The sequence below is a fragment of the Furipterus horrens genome, unplaced genomic scaffold, assembly GCF_987537825.1.
Source record: "Furipterus horrens unplaced genomic scaffold, mFurHor1.1.pri manual_scaffold_2, whole genome shotgun sequence".
NCBI classification, from domain to species: domain Eukaryota; kingdom Metazoa; phylum Chordata; class Mammalia; order Chiroptera; family Furipteridae; genus Furipterus; species Furipterus horrens.
This window is the reverse complement of record NW_028327172.1, coordinates 153,283,234-153,310,577: the sequence shown is the minus strand read 5'-3', so window position 1 is coordinate 153,310,577 and position 27,344 is coordinate 153,283,234.

Sequence of the window (27,344 nt, the reverse complement as noted above, 5' to 3'; positions counted from 1 at the left end):
CACTGGGACCTCGGGACTTCTCCTAGTTTGAGGCAATTCAATCCCATGTTGCGGCCACCTTTGGAGATAGCTTCCACTTCTTACAGCCAACAGCTTTGCAACACACAGCCTTGTGCCACCTCACAGGTCCTCCCCTCTCTGCTCTCTGTTCCGCTTGAGCTGAGATAAAATTCCCCTCATTTGCTCCTGCAGTGCAGTTTAAACAGCTCTTTTATTGCTTGGGTCCCTTCCAAAATTATGCCTTTCATAGTCTCACCTTGTATCCCCAGTAGCTTAGTAAAGATATCTTCCCAAACGAAGAAAATTCCTTCCTAAAGAATTCCAGTGCTGGCGCTGAAAGGCTTTTAGTCTTAAAAGAAAAAAGAAAAAAGAATCAAGGCAGATCCCCTTCAGGAATCTCCAAGAGATAATAAACTCTGAAATCATGGGATGCCAGTTGTCCTCTGTTGATTTCGCTCTAGGTTTCACATTTTTTTAAGTCACATACAATAGCATGTTATTCGATTCAAGTGTACGTGATAGTGATCTGACATTTATATAAATTATAAAATTCTCACAATAAGTCATTACCATCTATCGCCATACAAAGCTAGTACACTTTACTGACTCTATTCCCTATGCTGTACTTGACATCCTGTGACTTATTTATTTTGTAACCAATATAATACTTCTCAATTGTGAGCCGCAGTTCCTAGAGGAGTTGGGTCTTGGAACAGAGTCTTCTCCACTCTCATCCTAGTCTTCATTTCCAGCCTTCGCCTCCCTATCCTGTTGACATATCCTCTCCTCCAAGTACACTAAACTTATTTGCTCCCCCATTCTCCCAATTCAATGTCCTTCTCACTCACCAATGTCTTCTCTTCTATTCTCCCAATTCCTCCCATAGACCCATCCTGGCCCTTTGCCTTTCCAGGAACCTGTCCGATAAACAACGAACACTCCTACAGCTCCCATTGGGCCAGGCGCTGGACCTGGCTGGGCAGCCGGCCATGATAAGAGAGATCCAGGGTTCAAGCTCATGAGGCTAACAACCAGCAGGGAAAATGAACATTCAACAAATGATTACATAAGTAATTAAATACAACCGTGATGAGTGCATTTCATCTTTCATCAGTGAGGGCCTGGGATCTGGCTCTCCTCCCAAGTCCTTCCCGGGGAGGTGCTGCTGTGGGACATAGGAAGGAGCATACAGTGGGAGACGTTTAGCCTCCAGCTCTGGCACTGCCCTTTCATTCTCAGAGCCGCGAGCAAGCTGCCTCATTTCTCCAAGCCTCAGTTTCTTCACCTGTGAATTGGGGGTAATAACACTTACCTCGAAGGATTGTTGTGAACATTAAATTATCTAAAACACCTAGCTGGTGGAGCATCTTGATACGATGATTATCATAATAAATGTTAAATTGGAAGTTTTGACCAAGGCAGCAAACTATAAAAGAAATCCTAGGCCATTTGCAGAATTTTAAATAGATAGCTGAAACCTGGTTATACAGCTTTAGATCCCTTCACTCCCAACAAGTCCAGAGAGTGAAGATGAAGAGAGAATTTTGTCAGGAGGAGTTTTGGGGAGAAATGTTGGGTGCTGTGGGTCCCACTTTCATCCCATTATCAGTTTTTTGAGGGGGAGATCTCTGTCCTTTGCCTCAGGTGAGGCTTCGGCAGGACCATTCAGAAAGCTACGATTGGGGGCTCAAGATGGTGCTAGACTCCTGCCTGGAAAAAAGCCTGGCAGTGTGTGTCAGTAAGTGACAGCAGCAGTGAACTAAGACCTTCAGGTCCCCTTCCCTCCATCCTACTCCCCTCCAACTTGGAGGAGACAGAAGCATCATTAACAAGCCAGGGAAGGAAGAAAGGCAAACCAAGGGAAAAGAAGAGAAGACTTATGGGGTAGAGGTGGCCTCCTCTGAAGCAGGCAGGTCATTTGAAATCAATCCTACTTGAAGTTTTGAGAGGAGTCTTACCTTTCATTAAAAACAAGGTGTTGTCAATATTTTGGACTGTCACTCTTCATTATTGCATCAAGGCTGTATTTGGGACCCAACTTTGTTACAGATATATTTATTACCTAAAAGTGCTTGGGAAAGTATGGAACCCACCTGAATTTTTCACTCAGGGCAGAAAGAGGACACCTGCTGTGAACAAGTTCAGAGAAATAGTAGACCAAAATCAAAATTGTTCTTTGTGAACAAACCCGTGACTCCTTCCCTCCACATCCTGGTTACATGGTTATGACTGTGGGCAGGCACCTGACTTTTGTGCTCAAAGAGATCATGGAAATCCTCAGGTGTCTCCTGCCTGCCTTCCACAGTAACCTCTGACCCAGGACGTTCTCAGCAACGGCCTTGAATCTCACATTCCAGGGCTGAGCAGTGTTGGGACTTGTTTCGGGGAGAGGGGAGATGATATTAAGGGAAACCCAATCCCTGGATCCAGATGAGTGGAGCCGCCCCTCTTCTCCCACTTCACATAATTCTTGAGTTCAGGTGGGCTTTGGGATTTTTTTTTTCCAAGTCTGTCTTTGAAACCCATTATCTACCTACTTCCATCAGAAAGTTGGGTGGTGAAGTCCGCAAGGACTCTTCCTTATCTATTGGCCTTCTACTGCCATCAACTCCCTTAATGGGAGGCAGAGACCAGTTAGGCTCTGGGTAAAGGACAAATATTTGAGGCAGAGGTTAAAACTGATTAGAATTCATAATAATACAAGTGACTCTGGTAGAAAGAGCCCAGTGACCACCAAAGACCTGTGCTGTCCTTTCAGGGTGACAAGCAGTTTCTAAGAAGTGGCTACCCAGTTTTCCAGGTGCCCTTGCACCTGGGAACACCATTTCTGACTAACAAAAGGTGAGCAGCTCTCGTGTGTGCCTCCTTTGAAGTGTTAAGAAGCCAGGGTACCTCCCCCCATGGCTTTCTTCTTCATATGCTGGCAGAATGAGAGGACCCTTGGGAGTTAAAGAAAGGCAGAAGCACAGGAGAAAGGAGCCTGCATCCATGAAAGACCTTCAGGAAGGGCCCCGGTATTGGTTTCCTAAGACTGCCATTGCGAAATACCACTAACTTGGTGACTTAACACAACAGACATTTCTCTCACTGTTCTGGAGGCCATAGTCCAAAATCAAGGTTTTCATTTCTAAAGCTCTAGAGAATCCTCCTTTGTCACTTCAAGCCTCTGGTAGATCCAGACATTCCTGGGCTTGTGATTGCATAACTTCAATCTCTGCCTCCCTCTTCAAGCGGTCCTCTCCTCTTGGTCTTCTACTCTTCTGTCTCTTATAAGGACTTGTCATTGGATTTAGGGCCCATCTAGTTAATCCAGTATGGCCCATCTTGAGATCCTTACTTACATGTGCAAAGACCTTTTTTTCCAAATAAGGTTACATTTATGAATACCAAGGGTTAGGACTTAAACATGCTTTTTGGAGGCCACCATTCAACCTACAAAAATAACTACATTGGATGACAATGTGAGTGAAAAAGAAACTTTTACTGTGTTAAGCCACAGTGAATCAGGATGTATGTGTATTGGCAGGAAACATTCATTTTATTAACCAAGATAGTGACAGATTCTAAACCTTTACCCAGAGGTACATTTGGTGCACTCGGTGGAAATGTGGAGAACACAGAACACCTGAGACTGATGTGGGAGAAGAGGGAAAATGGATGAGACAGCCAATGAAAGCAGTGAGGCAGAGAGAGAGAGGAGTTACAGGGCTACGGTAACAGCTGAAAATGCTTAACCCCTCAGAAAGATCTTTCTTTTGTCTCTGTCTTTCTTTCTTTCTTTCTTTCTTTCTTTCTTTCTTTCTTTCTTTCTTTCTTTTGTTCTGCCTTCCTTTTCTTCTTTAAACATATAGTTATTGAGTGCATACTATATACCATACCAGGCTGGATGTAATGGACACAGCAATGACCTGAAAAGAGAATATCCTTCGCTACATGGAGCTTACATATTAAAAGGGGTAGACAACAGACCTAAAGAGATAAATAGATAGCAATACAGTTATAATTGGGAACTCCACCATACTTTCAACAATAAAAAGATCATCCAGACAGAAAATCAGTAAGGAAACATTTGACTTAAACTACATGTTATATCAGATGGACTTAACAGACATTTACAGAACATTCCATTCAAAAGCAGCAGAATACACATTCTTTACAAGCACGCAAGAAACATTCTCCAGCTTAGATTATATGTTAGGCTACAAAATAAGTCTTAATAAATTTAAGATGGTTGAAATAATATCAAACAACTTTTCCAACTTTAATGGCATGATAGTAGATATCAATTACAAGAACAAAACTGAAAAATTCACACACAAGTAGAGATTAAACAACATGCCATGAACAACCAATGGGGCAAAGAATAAGTCAAAAGAGAAATAAAATATATCTTGAGACAAATGAAAATCAAAATATAACATGCTAATGAGGACATGGAGAAAAGAATACATTTGTATGCTGTTGGTGGGATTGTAAATAGTACAGCCATTATTGAAAACATAATATAATATGGAAGTTCTTCAGGAAATTAAAAATAGAATGGCCATATGACCCAGCAATTCTACTTCTGGGTATTTATCCAAAGGAAACAAAACTACTATTTTGAAAATTATCTGCACCTCCATGCTCATTGCAGCATTATTTACGATAGGCAAGATATGGGAACAACCTAAGTGTCCATCAATTAGAACCCCAGAATTAGAAGTACACTTTAAATAGTAAATCTTAAAAAAAGAAATAACGTTTAAAAAAAAAAAAAAAAAAGCCTTCCGTGAAGAAAAGAACATCCAACCTCACTATTAGTCATAGAAATGTCAATTAGAACCACAGTGAGATGCCTTGTTTTGCATAACAATTAGCAAGATTAGAAGAGTGATGATACATAGGTTCTAAGAGGGAGAATAACTGGGCCCTTGTCACCTTGTTAGTAGGGTCCACCTGGCTCTTACTTGGGTATTCCTGAAGTAGAGCCTGAGACACTGGCTTGGAGGTGACCCCAGGAAGCAGGAGTGCAGAACGCTAGGTGGAAACAGGGGAAGAATAAAAACCAGCCATGGCTGTGTTACCAAGTCACCCTTCAGTTGGTGGCTGGTGCTCAATTCTGCAGAACCTTCTAAGGAAGCTACTGAAATGTATCGTAGAAGTTCCCACCTGTGCATGAAGGAAAAACAATCACCCACTGGCTCCCATCCCCACAGGTCAAGGTGGCCTCTCAAGCATTAACACTTCCAGATGCACACCTGGAAGTGTCCAGCAGCTCCTGCAGCTGTCCCACATAGGCTTCAGAAGAGCCTTGGAACAGAAATCTAGAGGCCCAGGTGAGGCTCTGTCAGGATGTACCTGCATATCACTGACCAAAGAAATGAGGAAAGAAGAGGAAGTGCCAAGCAGACTGAAGAGGTGCACGAGATGCCTGCTGATGCACCTAGCATATCATTTGTCTCAGAAATTACCAGTCAGAGCATTGACCTAGGGAAATAATCCAAATATGTAGTGCTATGTGTATTTAGCTGTATCTGAGAAAGGAAAGGAGGGAGGGAGAGGGAAGGGAGAGAGAGGATGTGAAACAGGAAGAAAGAGAGTGATGAAGAAATGACTTTATTTACTCCATTAACATCTCCTGTTCAACCATACTTTCCCCGCTGCTCTGGGGAAAGAAATCACAGCTGAAATACAAAGAGAAATACAAACAGTTAAGTCTCAGCTTTTGTTCTTCCAGTGATCTTAACAGATTAAGTTGATTGAAGGAATTTTTTTAAAATGAATTTTACTTTACTCTATTTTTGCTTTTCACTTTTATTTTCAATTACAGTTTACATTCAATATTATTCTGCATATATTTCAGGTGTACAACATAGTGGTTAGACAAACACTTACTTTACAAAGTGTTCCCCCTGATATTTCAAGTACCTGGCCTCACACATGGTTATTACAATAATACTAACTATATTCCTTATGCTGTACTTTATATCCCTGTGACTATTCTGTAACTACTAATTTGTACTTCTTAATTCCTTCATCCTTTTCACCCAGCCCCTCAATTCCCCTCTCCTGTCAACTGTCAGTCTGTTTTCTATATCTATGAATCTGTTTTTGTTTTGTGTGTTTGTTAATTTTTTTTAGATTGCACATATAAGTGAAATTATGTGATGCTTGTCTTTTCTGAATGACTTATTTCACATATAAGTGAAATTATATGATCCTTGTCTTTTTCTGAATGACATAATACCCCTAGGTCCATCCACAAAAGGGAAGATTTCATTTTTTTTTTTACAACCAAGCAGTATTCCATCATATATATACCACAGCTTTTTTATCAATTTGTCTATCGATGGGACTTGGGATGCTTCCATATTTCAGCTATTGTAAACAATGTTGCAGTAAACATAGGGGTACACATGTTCTTTTGAATTAGTGTTTTGGATTTCTTGGCATATATAGCCAGAATTAGAAATGCTGGGTCATGAGGCAATACCATTTTTAATTTTTTGAGGAACTTACACACTATTTTGCTTACTCACTGCACCAATCTGCATTCCCATCAATAGGACACTGTTTCCTTTTTCTCCACACCCATGCCAACACTTGTTTGTTAATTTATTAGAGATAGCCATTCTGACAGGTGTAAGGTGGTATTTCATTGTGGTTTTGATTTGCATTTATCTGATGATTAGTGATGTTAAGCAATTTTTCATATTACTATTGCTCATCTATATGTTCTCTTTGGAAAAGTGCTTATTCAGCTCTTCTGTCCACTTTTAGACTGGGTTATTTGTTTTTTTCTGGCGTTGAGTTTACTGAAATCTTTAGAAATTTTGGATATTAACCCCTCTGTGGATGTATCATTAACAAATACCTTCTTCCTTTCAGTAGGTTGTCATTTCGTCTTGTTGGTGGTTTCTCTTAACAAGACAAGTATGTCTGCTTTCACCACTTTTATTAAACATAACACTGGAAGTCATAGCCACAGCAATAAGACAAGAAGAAGAAATAAAAGGCATACAAATTGGAAAGAAAGCAATAAAACTGTCATTATTTGCAGATGACCTGTTAATGTATATAGAGGACCCTAACTATTCCACCAAAAAAACTATTAAAACTGATAACTGAATTCAGTAAAGTAACAGATACAAAATTAATATTCAGAAATTTGTTGCACTTTTATACTCCAATAATGAACTATCAGGAAGGAAAACTAAGAAAACAATCCCATTTACAATTACATAAAAAATAAATAAAATAAGCCCTGGCTGCTGTGGATCAGTGGACTGAGCATCGGCCTGCGAACCAAGTATCACTGGTTAAATTCCCAGTCAGGGCACATGACTAGGTTGCATGTCAGGTCCCCAGTTGGGGGCGTGAGTGAGAGGCAACCACACAATGATGTTTCTCTCCCTCTCTTTCTCCTTTCCCCTCTATCTAAAAATAAATAAATAAACAAAACAAAATAACTACATAAATAATTTTTAAAAAATTAATAAATAAATAAATAAAATATCTAGGAATAAATTTAACCAAGGACGTAAAAGACATGGACTCAGAAAATTATAAGACATTGAAGAAATAGAAGAAAAAATTTTAATTAATTAATTATGTTTTTGACAAAATTAATTTTTTTGTTTTTTCAATTACAGTTGTTCCTTTTCCCCCCATTGCCCACCCTTTCTCCCTCAATCATATCCCCCCCATTGTCCATGTCCATGAGTCATTTATACATGTTCTTTAACTAAACCCTTCTCTTACTTATCCCCCTTCTCTCCCTCCCCCTTCCCCCCTAATAACTGTTATTCTGTTCCTTGTTCTATTTAGTTCATTTGTTTGTGTTGTTCCTTAGTCTCCTGTATTAGGTGAGGTCATATGGTATTTTTCTTTCATTACCTGGCTTATTTCACTATGCATTATTCTCTTTAGTGTTGCAAATGGCAGGAGTTTCTTCTTTCTTTTTGCTGCATAATATTCCATTATGTAAATGTACCACAGTTTTTTGATCCACTCATCTACAGATGGGCACTTAGGCTGATTCCAGCACTTAGCTATTGTAAACAGTGCTGCTATGAACATAGGAGTGCATAAGTTCTTTTGAATTAGGGTTTTAGGATTTTTCAGGTATAATCCTAGCAGTGGAATCGTTGGTTCAAAAGGAAGTTCCATTTTTAATCTTTTGAGGTAATTCCATACTGTTTTCCACAGTGGCTGCACCAGTCTGCATTCTCACCAACAGTACAGTAGGGTTCCCGTTTCTCCACATCCTCGCCAGCACTTGTTCTTTGTTGATTTGTTGATGATGGCCATTCTGACTAGTGTAAAGTGGTATCTCATTGTGGTTTTTATTTTCATCTTTCTGATGGTTAATGATGTTGAGCATTCTTTCATGTGTCTATGGACCCTCTGTGTATCCTCCTTGGAGAAGTGTTTGTTGAGGTCTTTTGCCCATTTTTTAATTGGGCTGTCTGTCTTCTTGGTGTTGAGATGTGATAGTTCTTTATATATTTTGGAGATCAATCCCTTGTCTGAGGTATCATTGGCAAATGTGTTTTCCCATATGGTTGGTTTCCTTTTCATCTTGCTAATGTTTTCTTTAGCTGAGCAAAAACTCTAGTTTGATGTAGTCCCATTTGTTTATTTTTTCCTTTATTTCCCTTGCCTTAGGAGATGTGTTGGTGAAAATATTGCTATGTGGGATATCTGAAATTTTCCTGCCTATGTTTTCCTCTATGACTTTTATGGTCTCATGGCTTATATTTAAGTCTCTGATCCATTTTGAGTTTATTCTCATGTGTGGTGTAAGTTGGTGGTCTAGTTTCATTTTTTTATACATCCCTGTCCAGTTCTCCCAGCACCATTTCTTGAAGAGGCTCTTCTCACTCCATTTTATGCTCCTTCCCCCTTTGTCAAATATTAGTTGGCCATATATTCCTGGGTTTATTTCTGGACTCTCAATTCTGTTCCATTGATCTATATGTCTGTTCTTGTGCCAGTACAAGACTGTTACGATCACAGTGGCTTTGTAGTATTGTTTGATGTCTGGTATTGTGATTCCTCCTGCTGTGTTCTTCTGTCTCAAGATTGCTTTTGCTATTCAGGGTCTTTTTTGGTTCCACATGAATTTTTTAAGTATTTGTTCTAGGTCTGTGAAATATGTCATTGGTATTTTAATAGGGATTGCAGTAAATCTGTATATTGCTTTGGGTAGTATGGACATTTGAATGGTGTTGATTCTTCCCATCCATGAACATGGTATTTGCTTCCATTTATTTGTATCCTCCTTAATTTATTTCTTCAGTGTTACATAGTTTTCAGAGTACAGGTCTTTTATCTCTTTGATTAAGTTTATTCCTAGGTACTTTATTTTTCTTGTTGCTATAGTAAATGGGATTTTATTTTTTGTTTCTATCTCTGATATTTTATTGTTGGTGTACAGAAATGCCTTAGATTTCTGTATATTTATTTTGTACCCTGCTATTTTGCCAAATTTGCTTATTATATCAAGTAGTTTTTTAGTGGAATGTATGGAGTTTTCTATGTATATTATCAAGTCATCTGCAAATAATGATAGTTTTATTTCCTCTTTTCCTATTTGGATGCCTTTTATTTCTTTTCCTTGTCTGATTGCTGTGGCTAGAACTTCCAACACTGTGTTGAATAGAAGTGGAGAGAGTGGACATCCTTGTCTTTCTCCTGATCTCAGAGGGAATGTTTTCAGTTTTTGTCCATTGAGTATGATGTTGACTTCAGGTTTCTCATATATAGCCTTAATTATGTTTAGGTATGCTCCCTCTATTCCCATTTTGCTGAGTTTTTTTCATCATAAATGGGTGTTGAATTTTATCAAATGCTTTTTCTGCATCTATTGATATGATTATGTGATTTTTGCCTTTCATTTTGTTTAGGTGGTGTATTATATTTATTGATTTGCAAATATTAAACCATCCTTGCATCCCTGGGATGAATCCCACTTGATCGTGGTGTATGATCTTTTTAATGTGTTGCTGGATCCTGTTTGCCAATATTTTGTTGAGGATTTTAGCATCTATGTTCATCAGTGATATTGACCCGTAGCTTTTTTTCTTTGTTGTGTCTTGACCTGGTTTTGGGATTAGGATAATACTGGCTTCATAGAAAGAGTTTGGGATTTTTTCCTCTTCTTGGATTTTTTGGGATAGTTTGAGAAGGGTAGGAGTTAGTTGTTCCTTAAATGTTTTGTAAAATTCGCCCGTGAAGCCATCTGGTACAGGGCTCTTGTGTGCTGGGAGATTTTTAATAACTGTTTTAATTTCCTTCTTTGTTATTGGTCTGTTCAGACTTTCTACTTCTTCTTGATTCATTTTTGGAAGATTATTTGTTTCTAGAAATTTGTCCATTTCATCTAGTTTCAAATTTCTTGCCATACAGTTGTTTGTAGTAATTTCTTACAATCCTTTGTATTTCTGTGATATCAGTCGTGATTTCTCCTCTTTTGTTTCTGATTTTGTTTATTTGGGTCTTTCTCTTTTTTCTTGATGAGCCTGGCTAAAGGCTTGTCAATTTTGTTCATTTTTTCAAAGAACTAGCTCCTACTTTTGTTGATCTTTTGCACTATTTGTTTAGCCTCTATGTCATTTATTATGCTCTGATCTTGATGATTTCTTTCCTTCTACTTGTCCTAGGCTTTGTTTGTTTTTGTTGTTCTAGTTCTTGTAGCTGTAGGGTTAGATTTTTTATTTGAGATTCTTCTTTTCAGGTAGGCCTGTATTGCTATGAACTTCCCTCTCAGGACTGCTTTTGCTGTGTCCCATAGGTTTTGGGCTCTTGTGTGTTCATTATCATTAGTTTCCAGAAACTTCTTGATTTCTTCCTTGATGTCATTGTTAACCCATTCATTATTTAATATCATGTTATTCATTCTCCATGAGTTTGGATTTCTTTGATTTTTTTCCCTTGAGGTCGATTTCTAGTTTCAAGGCATTGTGGTCTGAAAAGATGCTTGATATAATTTCAATTTTTGTGAATTTGTTGAGGCTTGTTTTGTGTCCTGTCATGTGGTCTATCTTTGAAAATGTCCCATGTGTATTTGAAAGAATGTATATTTTGCTTCTTTGGGGTGAAAAGTTCTATATATAGCAGTTAAGTCCATTTAGTTTAGTGTGTTGTTCAATGCCTCTATATTCTCGGTGTTTCTTTGCTTCAAAGATCTGTCTATTATTGATAGTGGAGTGTTAAAGTCCCCTACTATGAGTGTGTTGTTGTTAATATCCTTCTTGTGGTCTTCTAGTATTTTCCTTATATATCTGGGTGCTTCTATGTTGGGTGCATATATGTTTACCAGAGTAATATCTTCTTGATGGATTGTTCCCTTAAGTATTATGAAATGTCCTTCTTTGTCTCTTTTTATGGCCTTTGCTTTGAAATCCGTTTTGTCTGATATGAGTATTGCTGCTCCAGCTTCTTTTTTTTTTTTTCTTTTTTTTTTTTTTTTTTTTGTCCATTTGCTTGGGATACTTTTTTCCATCTCTTCACTTTCAGTCTGTGTAAATCTTTTGTTTTGAGGTGTGTTTCTTGTAGACAGATATATGTGGGTCCTGTTTTCGTATCCATTCCATTACCCTATGTCTTTTAATTGGAGCATTTAGTCCATTTACATTTAAGTTTATTATTGACATGTATTTATTCATTTCCCTTTGTACCTGTGTTCCTCTCCCTCTTTCTATTTTTTTTTCTTTTTTTTTTTTTTTAAGTATTTCTTTTAGCATCTCTTGCAATGCTGGTTTGGTGGAGATATATTCTTTTAGTCTTCCTTTGTCTGAGAAACTCCTTATTTCACCTTCTATTTTGAATGAGAGCCTTGCCAGGTGGAGTATTCTTGGTTGTAGGCCTTTGTTTTTCATTGCTTGAAATATTTTTGACCATTCCCTTTTGGCTTATAGTGTTTCTGTTGAGAAATCGGTTGATAGCCTATCAGAGCTCTCTTGTATGTTATTTGCTGTTTTTCTCTTGCTGCTTTTAGGATTCTCATTTTGTCTTTAACTGTTGTCATTTCAATCATGATGTGCATTGGATTAGGCCTTTGGGTGTTCCTCTTTATTGGAACTCTCTCTACTTCCTAGGCTTGCATGACTTTACCTCTCATCAGGTTAGGAAATTTTTCTGTCATTACTTTTCCTGTCAGGTTTTCTATCCCTTGCTTTTCTTCTTCTCCTTCTTGTATCCCTATAATTTCAATATTGTTTCATCTCATGTTGTCTTGCAATTCTCTTAAACCTCGTCATACTTTTTCTATCTTTTTTCATTTTCTTGTATTGTCTGGGAATTTTTTTCTACATTGTCCTCCTCTGCTTCATTTAGCCTGATTTTGATTGATTCTACTGTGTTCTTCAGCTCAGAAATAAGATTCTTTATTTCTTCCTGGTTCTTATTAATAGTTTCTATGTCCTTTTTTTATGCTGGTGTAGTTCTCTGTAAGTTCCCTGTAGTTTTCTTGGAGCTGTTGGTAATTTCATTGGAGTTTGTCGTAGTTATCTTTGAGGTTGTCAAGTACATTGAGCTTCTTCATCACCATTATTTTGAATTCCATGTCTGATAGTTGGCTTATGTATATTCCATCTACCTCTCTTTCTGGATATTCCTCTTTTCCCTTCATTGGGGGGTTGTTTCTGTGTCTTCCCGTGTTGTATTCTTCTTGTTTATTTGTTTTTTTATTAGATTTGTCTGTTTTGATTTCCCTCCTTTGTGGTATGAGATTCTTTATAGGAGACATGGGGGTTTCAATGGTGCAGTCTCTTTTGATCTCCTGAGCCTGACGCTCTTGGGATACCCTTTATGTCGTTTGTTTATGCTGTCTGGTTATATTTCAGTTACTCTTTGGTGGGAACTTCCCTCTGGCTAGTTGATTGAGAGTCACTCTGCCCACCTCATCTTGAGTTCTTTTGTGGAGATGCTGGTCAAAATTCCATGAGTTTCAATTTTTTTCTGGCTGGCTGGCTGTGAGATCTCGCTGGTTTCTGTGGCTGCTTTTCTATCATTTGTAGGGCTGCTGTAACTTTCTGCTGTAAGCCCCGCTGAGTTGGGTCTCTCCCCACTTGCCCTGCAGCACCCTCCAGCAGTCCTCAGGCTTCTCTAGCAATGCTGTTCTGTTGGCAAGCCAGTGCATAAATAAATCCCTTTAACATTTCATGTAATAATGGCTTGGTGATGATGAACTCCTTTAGTTTTACCTTGTCTGGGAAGCACTTTATTTGCCCTTCCATTCAAAATCATAGCTTTGCTGGATAGAGTAATATAGTAGAAGAAGATATTAATAAATGGAAGCATATACCATGCTCATGAACAGGAAGACTTAACATCATTAAAATGTTCATACTACCCAAAGCAATCTATAGACTCAACACAATTTTTATCAAAATACCAATGACATATTTCACAGAACTATAACAAATAATCCAAAAATTTTTATGGAAACACAAAAGATGCTGAATAGCAGCAGAAATTTTGGGGAGGAAAAGATGAGAGATATCATACTACCTGATATCAAAGTATAATACAAGGCTATAGTATTCTTTTTTCTTTTTCAAATACTCACCTGAGGATATGTTCTTTGATTTGAGAGAGGGAAAGAGAGAGAAACATCAATGTGAGAGAGAAACATCACTTGCCTCCCTACACACCCTGACCAGGAATCAAATCTGCAACCTTCTGGTGTATGGGATGATGCTCCAACCAACTGACCCACCCAGCCAGGGCTATAGTATTCAAAACATCATGATACTGGCATAAAAACTGGTGCATAGATTAATGGAACCAAATATAGAGCCCAGAAATAAATCCACACTTATGCAGTCAGTTAATCTATGGCAAAGGAGGCAAGAATATGCAATGGGGTAAACAGTCTTTTCAATAAATGGTGTTGGGAAAATTGGACAAAGACAAGCAAAAAAAAAAAAAAAAAAAAAAAGAACCTAGATCACCTTCTTACACCATATACAAGAATAAACTCAAAATGGATTAAAGACTTAAATGTAAGACTCAAAACGATAAAACTTCTAAAAGAAAACACTGGTAGTAAAATCTCAGACATTTCTCTTAGCAATATTTTTTCTGATATATCTTCTCAGGCAAAGGAAATGAAAGAAAAAATAAACAAATTGGACTACATCAAGCTAGAAAGTTTTTACTTTACACTTTGATTTAAAAGCTTAACCCTAGTATATCATGCAACTTTGCTATACAAAGATTTACACAGAAAGATATTAACTGAAGCAGTGTACCTAATAGCAAAAAAAAAAAAAAAAAAAAAGGAAAAATCTAAGCTATTTGTCCAAAAAGAATATATTGATTAACTGAATGATGGTACATGCTGACAATGAATTATTATGCAGCCATTAAAAGTAATGTTTACAAAGTTTTTAATGACTTGGAAAAACACAATGTAATGTTGAAAAAAGCAAGATACAAAATTACTTATACAGTGTGATACAAATCTTGTAGAAATGTATAGGAAAGAGCTGAAGTTAATATGCGAAGTCAAAGTCTGCATGTATTATGGGAATTATGTGATGTTTCTTTCCTTACAATCGTTTATATTTTCAATTTCCAAAAATGAGTCAATATTGTCTCTATAATCGTAAAAAAGAAAGCACATGTATGTATTGGGAGTGATGCAGAGGCCAGTGGCAACCCTCTAGGTTTCAGTGGCCCAGACTGGGCACTTATATGTGTAGAACCCTCCCATGTGCCTCCATTTCAATTGCAAGCCTCTGTCACACCTTTGTGGTGGCTGGGACTGTCCTGTCATTCTTGTGGCTTGAGATATCTACCAAGTTCTCTTTTGACTGTACCTCCATGTGACAGCCCTAACAAAGCCACATCACACAGGCCATGGCATTCTGTGCTCCGAAGCTGTGGGATATGGAAATGTGCCACACAAATTAGGGTAAGAATACTCATGCATCTCGTTTGCTTCTCTTATTAAATTAAAACCAGTGTCTCATTCAGGATTTATTTCACAACTTGGGTGAAACTCAAACCAGCTTCTCTCTTGATAAATTAGACAGCATGAAAGGTTATAACTAACTGAGGGAAAAGAGGCTTGGAGGGTGTCTGGCATTTTGCTACTTCAAGTTACCCCTGAGGGAACAACAGGGAAGTGGTGGCGGGGCTTTGGAATCAGATGGGTGCCCGCTAGTTACACAACTGTGGTGGGTAGAAAAATGGCCCCCAAAGATGACCACACTCTAATCTCTGGAACCTGTGAATGTGTTACCTTCCATGGCAAAGGAGCTTTACAGATGCAATGAAGGGCTTTGAGGAGGAGAAACTATCCTGGGTTTTCCAGAGGGCCCACTATAACCAGAGAGTATTCCTAAGAGGGAGGCAGGAGGGTCAGAGTCAGAGGACAAGATATGACAATACAAGCAAAGGTCAGAGACTGAGGCGGTGGGGGAGATTTGAAGATGCGGTGCTGCTGGTTTGAAGATGGAGGAAGCAGCCAGCCAAGGATGTGGACAGCTTCTGGAAGCTAGGAGAGGCAAGGAAACAGATTCTCCCTAGAGCTTCCAGAAGGAACACAGCACTGTTGACCCCTTGATTTTAGAACTTCTGACCTCCAGAACTGTAAGAAAATGAATGTGTTGGTTTAAGTCACTAAGTTTGTAGTCATATGTTACAGCAGCAACAGGAAGCTGATACAACTCTGGACAAGCCCATTTCCTCATCTGTAAAGACGGGGTCACCATTTGCACCCCTCCACATTCTTAGGAGCATCAAACCCAATATTGCACATGCTGCACTTCCTAATATGCATAATGAGCACTCAGTAAGCAATACTTATTCATCCTTGCTGCTTGGCACATCACCTTATACCTGTATAGCGCTTCCCAGAATGTTTAATTCCACATTGTATAGAAAGGTAGCTCTTATGTAACATCACCACTTTACATACAACCCCATCGAGGCTCAAAGAAGTTAAGCAAATTCCCCAAGGTCGAACAGCTATTTAGTGGCAAACAGAATAAAAATGCGTCACTCCTAACCCTTAGCTGAGTGGGAAATTCACTACACTTGTGCTTCTCACTCCAGGAATCTGCTTAACACAAATGCCTCTACCCCACTCAGGATAAAATCTGATTCAGGCAGGTTGTGCCCAGGAATCTGACTTTTACCAAGCTCCCTCCTTATTTGTACAGAGGTTGGCTGAGTGACCTCATGGTGGGAAATGCTGCCCCACCCTGTGTTGCTGAACAGCTATCCAGCTGTTGAATGCTTCCATCAACCTTCATTTCTTTGAACTTTCTTGTGAACTTTCTTTTTGAAAATTTTTAAACATACATAAAAATAGTAAATCAATGACCACCTATATATCCCACCACCTAATTGAAAGAACTGCTAGTATTTTGCCATATTTCATATACATATGTGTACACACACACACACACACACACACACACACACACATATATATATATATATATATATATATATATATATATATATATCCATACCCATTTATTTTCCTTTTTGGCCAAACTATCTTACAGTATATTACAGGCACTGTAACATTTTGTAAATGGCATCTGAAAAATAGGGTCATTTTCCTACCACCCACAGTAAATTTCACACAACAACAATTTTTCAGAATCATCTACTATTGTTTCATATTTAAATTTCTCCAATTTCTCCCCCAGATGTCTTTAGTAGGTGACTTATGTTTTCAAATCAGGACGTGTGCTCTATCAATTTTATGTGACTAGCCTAGATGGAACTTGAGGATTTCCAGGGCGACATGCTGATGGGAGTCCCCTGAGTTTCTCTACCCTGATGAGCACATGGGTCGAAGGCTGGTTTTCCTCTGGAGCCTGGGCCTGTCAACACTACAGATTTCCCCTCTCAGTCTTTGCCCTTTTGAGGTGAGGATTGGCGGTAACAACATTCCTCCTCTTAAGGCCACAGGTCCTCTTTTGTGGCCTCTTCCTGCAACTACAGCTCTCTCTCCAGGTTCTGTCAACCACTTAAGCCCAGATAAGACAAGGGATCCCAGCTCTTTCTCTCCCAATGGGTACTATAGCATGCCCTTTTGATTTCCCTTAACCCTCTTTACAACTTTGTCAATATCTTTTAGTTAAACCTCCTTCAATTACTCCACTTCAGAGTGCCACCCTTTTACTATTAGGGCACTGACTGATAAGGTCATTATTACCAGGGCTGGCTCTGAAGGAAAATAGCCCTCAAATGAGATTCTAGGATTGGATTGCTCCCATATTTGAGATGTACAAGAATGGTCCCCTTACCCAAGGAATATAGAATGCAGGTAATCTATAAAATATGGTGGCATCGTAGTTGCTCAGGTTATCACCAGTAGTGGCATTGGAAGAATTCAGATGAGGCAAGATGTTGTCAGATTGAGTGGTCTGGCTATGCTGACAATGGTGATATGAATCGGTTGTGCAGGGTGGCTTTTCTGGGAGCCCCAGAGACCATGTACAGAGAAGAGACAAATTGAAGGTCCTGAGTGTCCAATTCAGAACAAGGGTGGAAGCCCAGAAAGCCTTGATGTAGCTTTGAGGGAGTCACTGGTCTCCTGTTGGGCAGATACACCCAGGAACTGAATATAATGGTGACAGGCATGTAAGAATTAATTCAACTTTTAACCCCATCAGGTTTTTTAATGCTTTTCCCACTGGTTGCAAAAGGTGGGACCCTGACTCATAGGTTGGGACATTTGAGCAGACACTGAAGTGGCTGCCAAGTCAGCTCAGAACCTGCACATCCCCTCAGGCTCACAATGAGAGTTATGTCCTAGTGTAGCCCCAGTGGAGACAGACAGACCCCGATGCAGGAGGAGAGAGCCTATGCATCAGAAGGGTTGCAGGAAAACCAGCAGGAATCTGCAGAGTGTATATAGGAAGGAGTTCTAAGGACACTGGGTGGAGAAAGATAAAATATACTCAATTTGGGAGAATTTAATGATACTGGCATGCTCACTCAAGACTTGGGATTTCTTATGCTGACTTGAGCACCCAGGAGTGGCATTCACAGCTGCGCTGGCTAACGGAAGCCCGGACTCAACAGCAGCTAGCAGTTAGTGAGGACTTTTCTATCATTCTGAAGGAAAGGAGACTGAAGGCACAGGAAGCCAGGGAGGTCGGAGGGGATCTATTCTGCGCAGCATGCACAGCTACACCTTAACCACACTCCCCAGGAGGGCCAGAGGATACTCCCTTCACAGGGCCAGACAAATTCCATTGTGAAGTGTTCACAGTCCTCCTTGAAAAGCTTTTCTTGGCTGTTTTCTATAAGCAGGAAATGACAGTGGGAGAGGCTGCAATGGGATAAGGTTCCCTGATATTAATGGGAAAAAAAGGTATCCCAGCATAGTCAGGGCCAGGTCTCTCAGACACAATGGACACAATGACAAAAATGAGCTGTAGGACTAGAGTGGTAATTGGCGTGTTTGGCCTGTAGGGATCCATGGTACTGGCTAACTAATCCTGGATCCCTAGGACTGCAGTACATGATACATATAAACAGATAAATTCTGGGTCTGGTGGGCAAAATCAAAGTGGAAAATCAGACTTACCTTGTTTAACCCCAGAGGCACAGAATCCCTTGACTTGAGCAAGCACCTGCACTGTGACCAGAGTCCTTACATGAACCTATCCCCAGTTCTTACCCAGAGGGTCCTAGGGCCATTGAGCAAAATAGGGAGAGGGAAATATTCAGTCCCTCCAGGGACTGTCATATACTGTTTCTCAATTTATGCTAACCATGCAAGACTCAAATTGCCACAATAGTCCACAAATCTGAGTGTGAGCTCATGAAGGTCAAGTGAGTAATCGACTAGTGAGCCAAGTTTGCCTTACAGTGGGTCCAATGGGACTGAGGACCTACTCTGTTGCTATATTTCCAGTCTCATAATGTGTAAGAGCAATGGATATATTACTAACTAGCAGAGTATCACATTGGCTCCCTGACCTGTGGAATGAAGGCCATTCCGGTAGGAAGGGCCAAATGGGAACTGTATCCTTCCAAGTGGAACTTTCCCTCTCCCACTGCCAAGATAGTAAACCCAAAGAATTATCACAAACCTGGCGGAATTACACAGACTAGTGTAACCACCAAATACTTAAAAGCTGCAGGAGAGGTGATTCCTGCCACATTAATATGTAACTCATGTTTGGCTGGTGCAAAAACCAGGTCGGTCATAGAGAATACTATAGATTACAGAGAAGTCAGCCACATGGTAAGACCAGTTGCAGCTGCAGTTTCAGATGGGTACCTTTACTAGGACAAATCAGAAAAACCCCTGGCACCTTGCACACAGCTATAGTCCTAGAGAACGATTCTTTTCAATTCCAACCTGTAGAGCTGGTTGCCTCCCCATAGCAGGGACAATAGTACACTTGCACCTGAGTCTTTATCCAGAGTTGTATCAACTATCTTGGCTCTCTGTCACAACAGAGTCCACAAGGACATGTTTATCTTACTGTCTTAAAGAATGTCACTGCATTTCATTGGTGACATTGTGTGAATTGGACCTGGTGAGCAGGAAGTGGCAGGTATTTTAGATGTCTTGGTAAACACATACATTTCAGGGGGTGGGAGATAAATCCCAAGAAGGTTTAGAGGCATTCTGTACTATGAAGTTTCTAGAAACCCTAAAGTCTGAAAGATGTCAGGACCAAGTGGCAAACTGCTACATCTTTCACTTCTTATCCCAAAGAAAAAGATATAATCTTTAGTAGATCTGTGGGTTTCAAGGATAAAATATAACACACAAGCATGCTGGTGTTTTTTGAGGGATGTCAGATCAAGAAATACTGTCTGTGATGCAAGCTGCTTTGCTTATGAAACTTACTTAATAAGCAAACTCGGGGGTAGAGAAAGTGTTTGCACATAGGCCATACAAAATGCTGTCTGTACTGTCCAGAGAACTCTAATAGGGATTTACATGGAGATCTCTTGGGTTTGGGTGTGAGGCTTTCTTTTGCTGACAACTGTTTCTCCACTGGAAAAGCAGTTTCTTGCCTATTACTAGTCTCTGGTAGATATCGAATTCCTAGTTATGGGAGTCATGGAATAAATACCAAGTGACAATGTTACCAGTGCCACCCATCAGGAACTGAGCATTATTGTATCTTCCAATTCAGGCAAAAGTAAGTTGCATGAGCAGCATGATGGTTAATTTATGTATCAATTTGACTGGATCACAGTGTCCAGATACTTAGTCAAACATTATTCTGGATGTTTCTGTGTGGGTATTTTTGGATGAGACTTACATTTAAGTCAGCAGACTTTGAGTAAAACAGACTGCCCTCCATAATGTGTGTAGGTCTCATTCAATCAGTTGAAGGATGAATATAATAAAAGGCTGACCTTTCTTGAACGAGAGGGACTTTGTCAGCAGACAGCTTTGGGATTCGGACTGCATTTCTTTCCTGAGTGTCCAGCCTGGTGACCTCTACAGTAATGTGAGCCAATTCCTTAAAATTAATCTTTACACACATACACACACACACACACACACACACACACACACACACTATTGGCCATTTCTCTGGAGACCCTAATATACGCAGATAGCTCAGAATCTTGGAATCTTGGAACCTACTCTGATTGATTCACCAGCTCTCCTCCAACTTACATTTTTGGTTTCATAGGGAATTCCCTATGACTAATTAATTGAGGAGAAAAAAACTCAGGCCTGGTTTATGATGCACAAGTATTAGCTAGAGGTAGATGGCCAACATTACCTCTATTCAAAGGTGGCTCTGAGAAAGAATGGTGAAGGAAAATGCTTCCAGTGGGCAGAACTTTGGGCCACGTAACTGACTATTCACTTCAACTGGAAGAAGAAATTATCTGAAGTTCAGATCTACACTGATTCATGAGCAGAGATTAATGGATGGGCCAACTACTCAAGGACTTAAGAAGAACAAGACTAGAAGATTGGTGATAGGAAAGACTGGGGAGTGGTATAAGAATGGACTTCACTGAATGGGCCCAGATGGTGAAGATATTTATGTTCTATGTGAGTGCCTATCAGAGGATATACTGGGACCTAGTCATTGGGACCAGGTACAAAGTGGCTTGTCCCATCCCTCTCTGAGATGGTAGCTCTGCTAGTCTCAACAACATGGACTTCACCTCACCAAGGTTAACCTGAGCAGTGTCACTGGTGAGTACCCTTGCATCAGCAGAGATCAGTGCTGGCTAATATGCCATTATTCCCTCAGTGGAGTAGCCAGTTACCTGGTGACAGGTTGATGACATTGAACCCCTTTCACTGTGGTGGAGATAATGATTTGTCCTTATATGAAGAGATACTTAACCTGCACATGTATTTGCTTTCCCTTCTCATAACACTCTTCCAGCACCATCATTCACTGTAGAATGCCTTATTCATCACCGCTGATCACATTGCCTATGACCAGGACACTCATTTTTAAGAAGTGCAAAGGAAGTACAGTAAAGGGTTTATTCCAACTAAATTAAACTCATGTGGTTTTTCCACATGCCTGTCACCCAGAAGCAGGTGACTTCATATGCCAGTGGAATGATCTATAGAAGGCTCAGTCCATTATTGTGCCTACTAGAAGACAATACTCTGTAAAGTTGGAGTGCTATACTACAGGTTGTGGAACATATCTTAAACCAGCAATCACTACATAGAGCTGTCTGCTCATTGTCAGAATGCCCAAGTTTGGGAATCAAGGGTGGACATGGGAGTGGCCCCTCATGACTGCATCTTCTTAAGGGATGTTTGCTTCTGATCGCTGCAACCTTGGGCTCAGAGGCTTTAGAGGTCCTTGTGCACAAGGGAAGAACCAGGAAACATGACCAAGTTTCTGTTAAATCAAAACCTAAGACTGCCTTCTAACCATTTTCAGCTTCTGATTCTAATAACCCAAAAGGCAGAAAAGGGGATCACACTATTGACCAAGGTGTTTGATCTGATTACCAATGAGAAATTGGGTTGCTGCTACATGAGGAAGGTGGGGAGGACAAGACGCAGAATCCAGGAACTCACAGGCCACCATCGATATTTTCCTATACTGGCCAGTGGAAAATTGAGGCAACCCAATAAAGACATGACCACCAAGGACACAGATTGTGGAGAGATGAGGGTAATGAACCCTAAGCAGTTGAGATGCTAGCAAAGAGTAAGAGAAAGTGTGATACGTGGTGAAAGAAGGAAACCAAGATTATCAGCCTGTGTCTCAGGACCACGTATAGAAGTGTGATTGTAGCAGCTTTTATGTTAATTACTTGATTCTCTTTTCCCACTTTTACCCCAAAATCTTACATGAAGAGCATTGTGGCTAACACTTCAGGTTTCAGTTGGGAGGCTGATGCCAGCAACCCGCCATCATTCAGTAACTAACAGGACTTCATTTGTCCTTGTGTTGGGGACATGAAGACTTCATCTGGACAAGGTGACTGGTGAAAGGCAGGGCTGCTGAAAGGCAGAGCAGGTGAAACACTTCATGTTCTCTTTTCCCTACTCTGTGCGCTGTGACCTCAGGGCTGGCCTCCGCAGACACACCAGAGGGCTCCTTTATCTTCAGCACACAGTTGGGTTTGGCCATGAAAGGCACTGTGAGAGACTGACTGCAGGTGGGAAGACAGTGAAGCGGTAGCAGGAGCTCCTTCCCATCACATCGCAGGTGGTCAGAGGCTACTTTCCTCTCCCAAAGGTGACAGCTCTGCCCACAGCGCTACATCCCTGGATTCTGGTACCAACCCCTCTCCTGCTTCTTCTTGTCATGCACTGGGGTGGCAATGGCACCCTGCCCCTGAGGTGCTTCACTAACTGTTGCTGCTTGCCCTTCATCCTGTCCGTAACCTTGGAAATAGTTTCTTTACTCAGTTCTTCTCAGTGACTTCATCTGATCTGCCTATCACACACCTCTCATATGTAGTCCCGCTTAGTCAGGCTGGATTTAGGACGGATCTTGTCTCTCAGACCAGTGCCCATCCTTACTGCTCAGAGTGGGCTGTATTCACAGTTCCTGAATCCATGTCTCGCCCATCTGTATCCGGTGTCAAGGTCTTCAGCCCCACACATGTTCTGACACATTTTCACCAGCCTTCTGGATGGATAATCAGGATGTTGTCCAACAAGACTCTCCCCGTCTCAGCTGGCTCAAACACTAGCTTGCTGGCTGGGGGGTTGCAATGGAATGAATGTTTGTGTCTCCCCAAAAATCATATGTTGAAATCCTAACCCCTGATGTGATGGTATTATGAGGTAGAGCATTAGGGAGGTAATTATGTCATGAAGGTAGGGCTCTCATGAATGGAATCAGTGCCCTTATAAAAGGACCCCAGAGAGCTTTCTCTACTCTTCCTGCCTTGCGAGGACACAAGGAGAAGATGGCAGTCTGCAACCTGGAAGAGGTCCTCACCAGAACCTACCCATGCTGGCACCCTGCTCTTTGATTTACAGCTTCCAGAACTGGGAGAAATTAATGTCTATTGTTTATAAGCCCCCAGTCTCCATTGTAGAAGCCCAAACAGACTAAGGTGAGGATTTTAGACCATGGGGCTCAGTCATTAAAACATCTTAGAAAGACTGCCCCAATCCAGGAACACCATGAGAAATAGTCTCCTTAGTCTTCATGGCAGCTGAGCAGAGTCTGAGCAGCTGAAGGAGCCTTGCCCCGGGCTTCTTGGAGAGCAGCCAAGGAAGGAGGTCTAATGGCATGCCCTGTGGTCCAGCAGGCAGCACACACAATGAGCAACACTGCACACCTGTAGCTCTGCCTCTCGCACCTGGTCATGAACCTCAGCAGCCAGCCACAAAGTCTGCAGCTGCTGTTCATGGACAGGAGTCCATGAGCTGCTGGAGGACTCTGCCCCATGTGCCCAAGGGGAGGGGCCTACAGTCCAGTGGAGGCCAGTGGTGTGGGCAGGGCTCTCTGCAGGCACAGCTCAGACTCAGGCTTCCCATGTATCGGATACTTCCATTGTGATTTTGATGACATGCCTTTCAGTGGTGTCCAAACTATTTGAGGGAGCCCTGCCCTAACAGTGCACGTTTATTCTGCAAGTTAGAACTTCTTTATTCTGAAATGGTTGGTATGAAATAAATTAGTTTAGATCTGATATTCTATTCACATCATCACATACAGAGAAATCAACATTATCTATGGCACATGAAAAGGAAGAGCTATTAGATTCCTTAAATATAAAGACATATAATCATATATATTCATCTATTAGATATATTTACTAAATTATTTAAATATATTGTGTTTATATATAAATATATACATGAATGTGACTATTGTAGATATTCAAATGATATAAAATGTTGTCTTTGATTTTGTCACCCACTACTTCAAAAGTATCTCCCCCATTTAGCCCAGTTTGCCATATAAAGAGTACTATTTTCCACAGTGCCATGTTGTGAAAAGGCTGAGAAGCAGCACTCTCTGAGTGCCAGCACACTGCCTCCGGTCCCTGCCATGCTGACAGCACATTAGTACAAACCACAACATGGAATAAATGCTGAGTTGAACACCTGACATAATGGCCTCCCCAAACATAGTCACATGATAATTGCCCTCATAGTAGCAGAAATAATTCCCCATGTGGCTAACACATACACACAGTCTTCAGAGATAACCCAGATAGAGAGTATGAATTGACTTAGGGAGGAAATTGTTAATTCTGAGGAGCAAAAGGGACAAAATAACAATGCATGGTTCAAGAAAAATTCTAACTCAGAAATTCTCCCATTTCACAGGGACTATGTTACTTAGCCACAGTCAGTACTGACAGGTTTAAGGTTGAAATATCTTGGTTCTCAGGTCCTTAGATCCTTCCAGGCCTACTAATGAAAAAGATAAGTTTAATAAAATAGAGGGAAAATGAATGGCAATATTAATCACTACAAGGAGGGACCTATAAAAACCAGAGTTATCTTCTGGAAGGTGAACTCTTTGTAGTACAGGCTTCCCCCGCTAGGTGAGTGTCCTAGGAACCCATCTGTGTCAGTGTACCAGCCAGTGTTGCTGTGAGAGCCTGCATTTGGCTTCAGTGAATTTTTGTTTTGAAGACTCTTCCAATGAGTTTGCCCATTTCATGATGGGTGATTCATGAGTGCACCTGCCCACATCGCACTGAGTGTTCAGCAGTTTCTGACCAAAATGCCATGACCCCCATGCTCCATCCTCCCTATTCACCTTATCTCACCCCAAGTGACAGTTTCTTTTTTTTGTTTCCCCAACAGAAAAAAACTCCTCAAAAGGAAACGTTTTGTCAATGTGGAAGAGAGGAAACAAAAAACAGCAGAAGCACTAAAAGGCACCCAAATCAATGAGTTCAAACTGTTTTGAGCAGTGAAAAAAAAAAAAAAAAGTCTCAATAGGTGTATTGCATTAGATGGAGAGTACTTTAAAGGTGACTGAAAATTAAACATGTGAGAATAAATACATAATTTTTTATAAATAAATTCCAGGTGTTCCCCCCCCCCATATATGATGGCATTTTATGAAGAATAAAAACAGGCTAAATTATTCTATGGTGTCAGCAATCAAAACAGTGATTAACATAGGTAGGGTGGGTGGCACAAGAGGGGCTTCCGGGTTGCAGATCATGTAATGTTACTGAATTTGAATGTTGGTTACAAGACTGTTTCTGTTTGTGGAAATGTATCAAGTTGTATACTTATGATACGGGCACTTTTGTGTGTGTTTATCGTGCTTCAATAAAAACATTTTAAGTGAAATGGCAGAGAGTTCACACTAACACAAAAGTGCTTGGTAGTTAGGCACAGGTATAGAAGACAAAGCACAAAAACAAAAATCCAGGGCCCTAGCTGACCACAGGCTAATGTGAAACAGTTAGTTAGTGTTATTAGAAGCAAAGAAAGAAAGCTAGCCTGAGATAAAAGATACTTGTATGACTGACAGAGATTGGAAAGTAATTCTTCTATGCTACAGTGTAGTTGCTTGAGCCCTGATCAGAATAATGGGTAATTTTGATTAACATCCTTCCAAAAAGGAAATTAAAAACTAGAAGGAATTCAGAGAGAAACAATAGAGTTGATTACAAATATGGGAACTAGACCCTCAAAAAAGGTGAAAAGTAATGCATTTTTTAAATTGGGTGCTGGTCTTCTCTTGATAAATGGTACGCTTTCCTCTCATCCTTTGCTTCTTCCCCTCTTCTTTATTGGCAAGTGGACTTGTAAGAGCCAAATAAATCAGCTAATGTTATTTATTGAGTAGATATGTCAATGTCATTCTAAAAGAAAAAAGATGTCTGGTCATTAAAAAGCACTAGTCAGAATAATTGAGGTTGCTCAGCCACAGGCAGAGCCATAAAATTGCTGAAGATTTTTGAAAAGGGAGTTTCTCAGTCATTCTTCACCTCAGGCAAAGTGGAAGTCAAATAACCTTAAATATAAAGTAAATAAGCTTAAATATAATCTTAAGATAAAACAAAGATTTCAGTCAGACAGCAGAAAGACTAAATTGATGCGTGAACCACAAGGCCTGGGGAGAGTGAAGAGGAGAACCAGAATATTCTGACCAGGCTAGGTCCTTTCTAACATCATAGTTTTTATTGTCTCCTGGGCAGTGCCTGACATTTGGAATGCCTTAGAATTCTCCTCCAGGGACAATTTTGTGCCCATTTGCCTCAACTTAAAACCCTGCTTTTGAATTGGTGCTGCCAGAGCAAAATCTGTCGCTAGAGGAAGCCCCAAAGGCAGCCGGTGGGCAGGTCCTCCCTGCAGCCCAGCTGCTCCCCGAGGGGCTGGGGCCCTGAGCAGGCTTGCCAGGCTGGAGGATGCTACACAGGGGCTTCCTTCTGTCATCAGTCACCATGGTGACGTCAGCCAGCAGCTGCCCTCCTCACCTTCCTGAAGAGGCCTGAAGGGTTTCCATGTAGGTTAGGGTGGTGGGCAGCCTGAGAGGCCTGAAGCCTGGGGAAGTCCAGGCCTCATGCTCAACCAAAACAATCATCTCTTGGGGCTGCCAGCAGAATTCAGGGTTCACTTCAGAGCCAGCTTTACCAGAACAGTCTGAAAAATGCCCCCTGGCTTTGACATGCTCCTCTCTCCTAGTCTCTTTGCCGTGGGCGAGTCTGAGGCCTTGGAAGAACTGTCACAGTTGGGGGCCACTTTTTTTCTTTTTATATTTTTAAAGTATGGTTGGTATACAACATAATATTGGTTTCAGGTATACAACATAGTGATTCAACATTCCTACACCTTTCGGTGTGATCACTACACTAGGTCTAGTAGTACATACACTACACCTCCATTTTTTTCACAAGTGAAAATTGAATAACATGAACTCTTAGGTTTAGGCCAAGACTTTATCTCCTTTTCCACTGTCATTTTGTTCATGTTGTAGCTGTTGTTG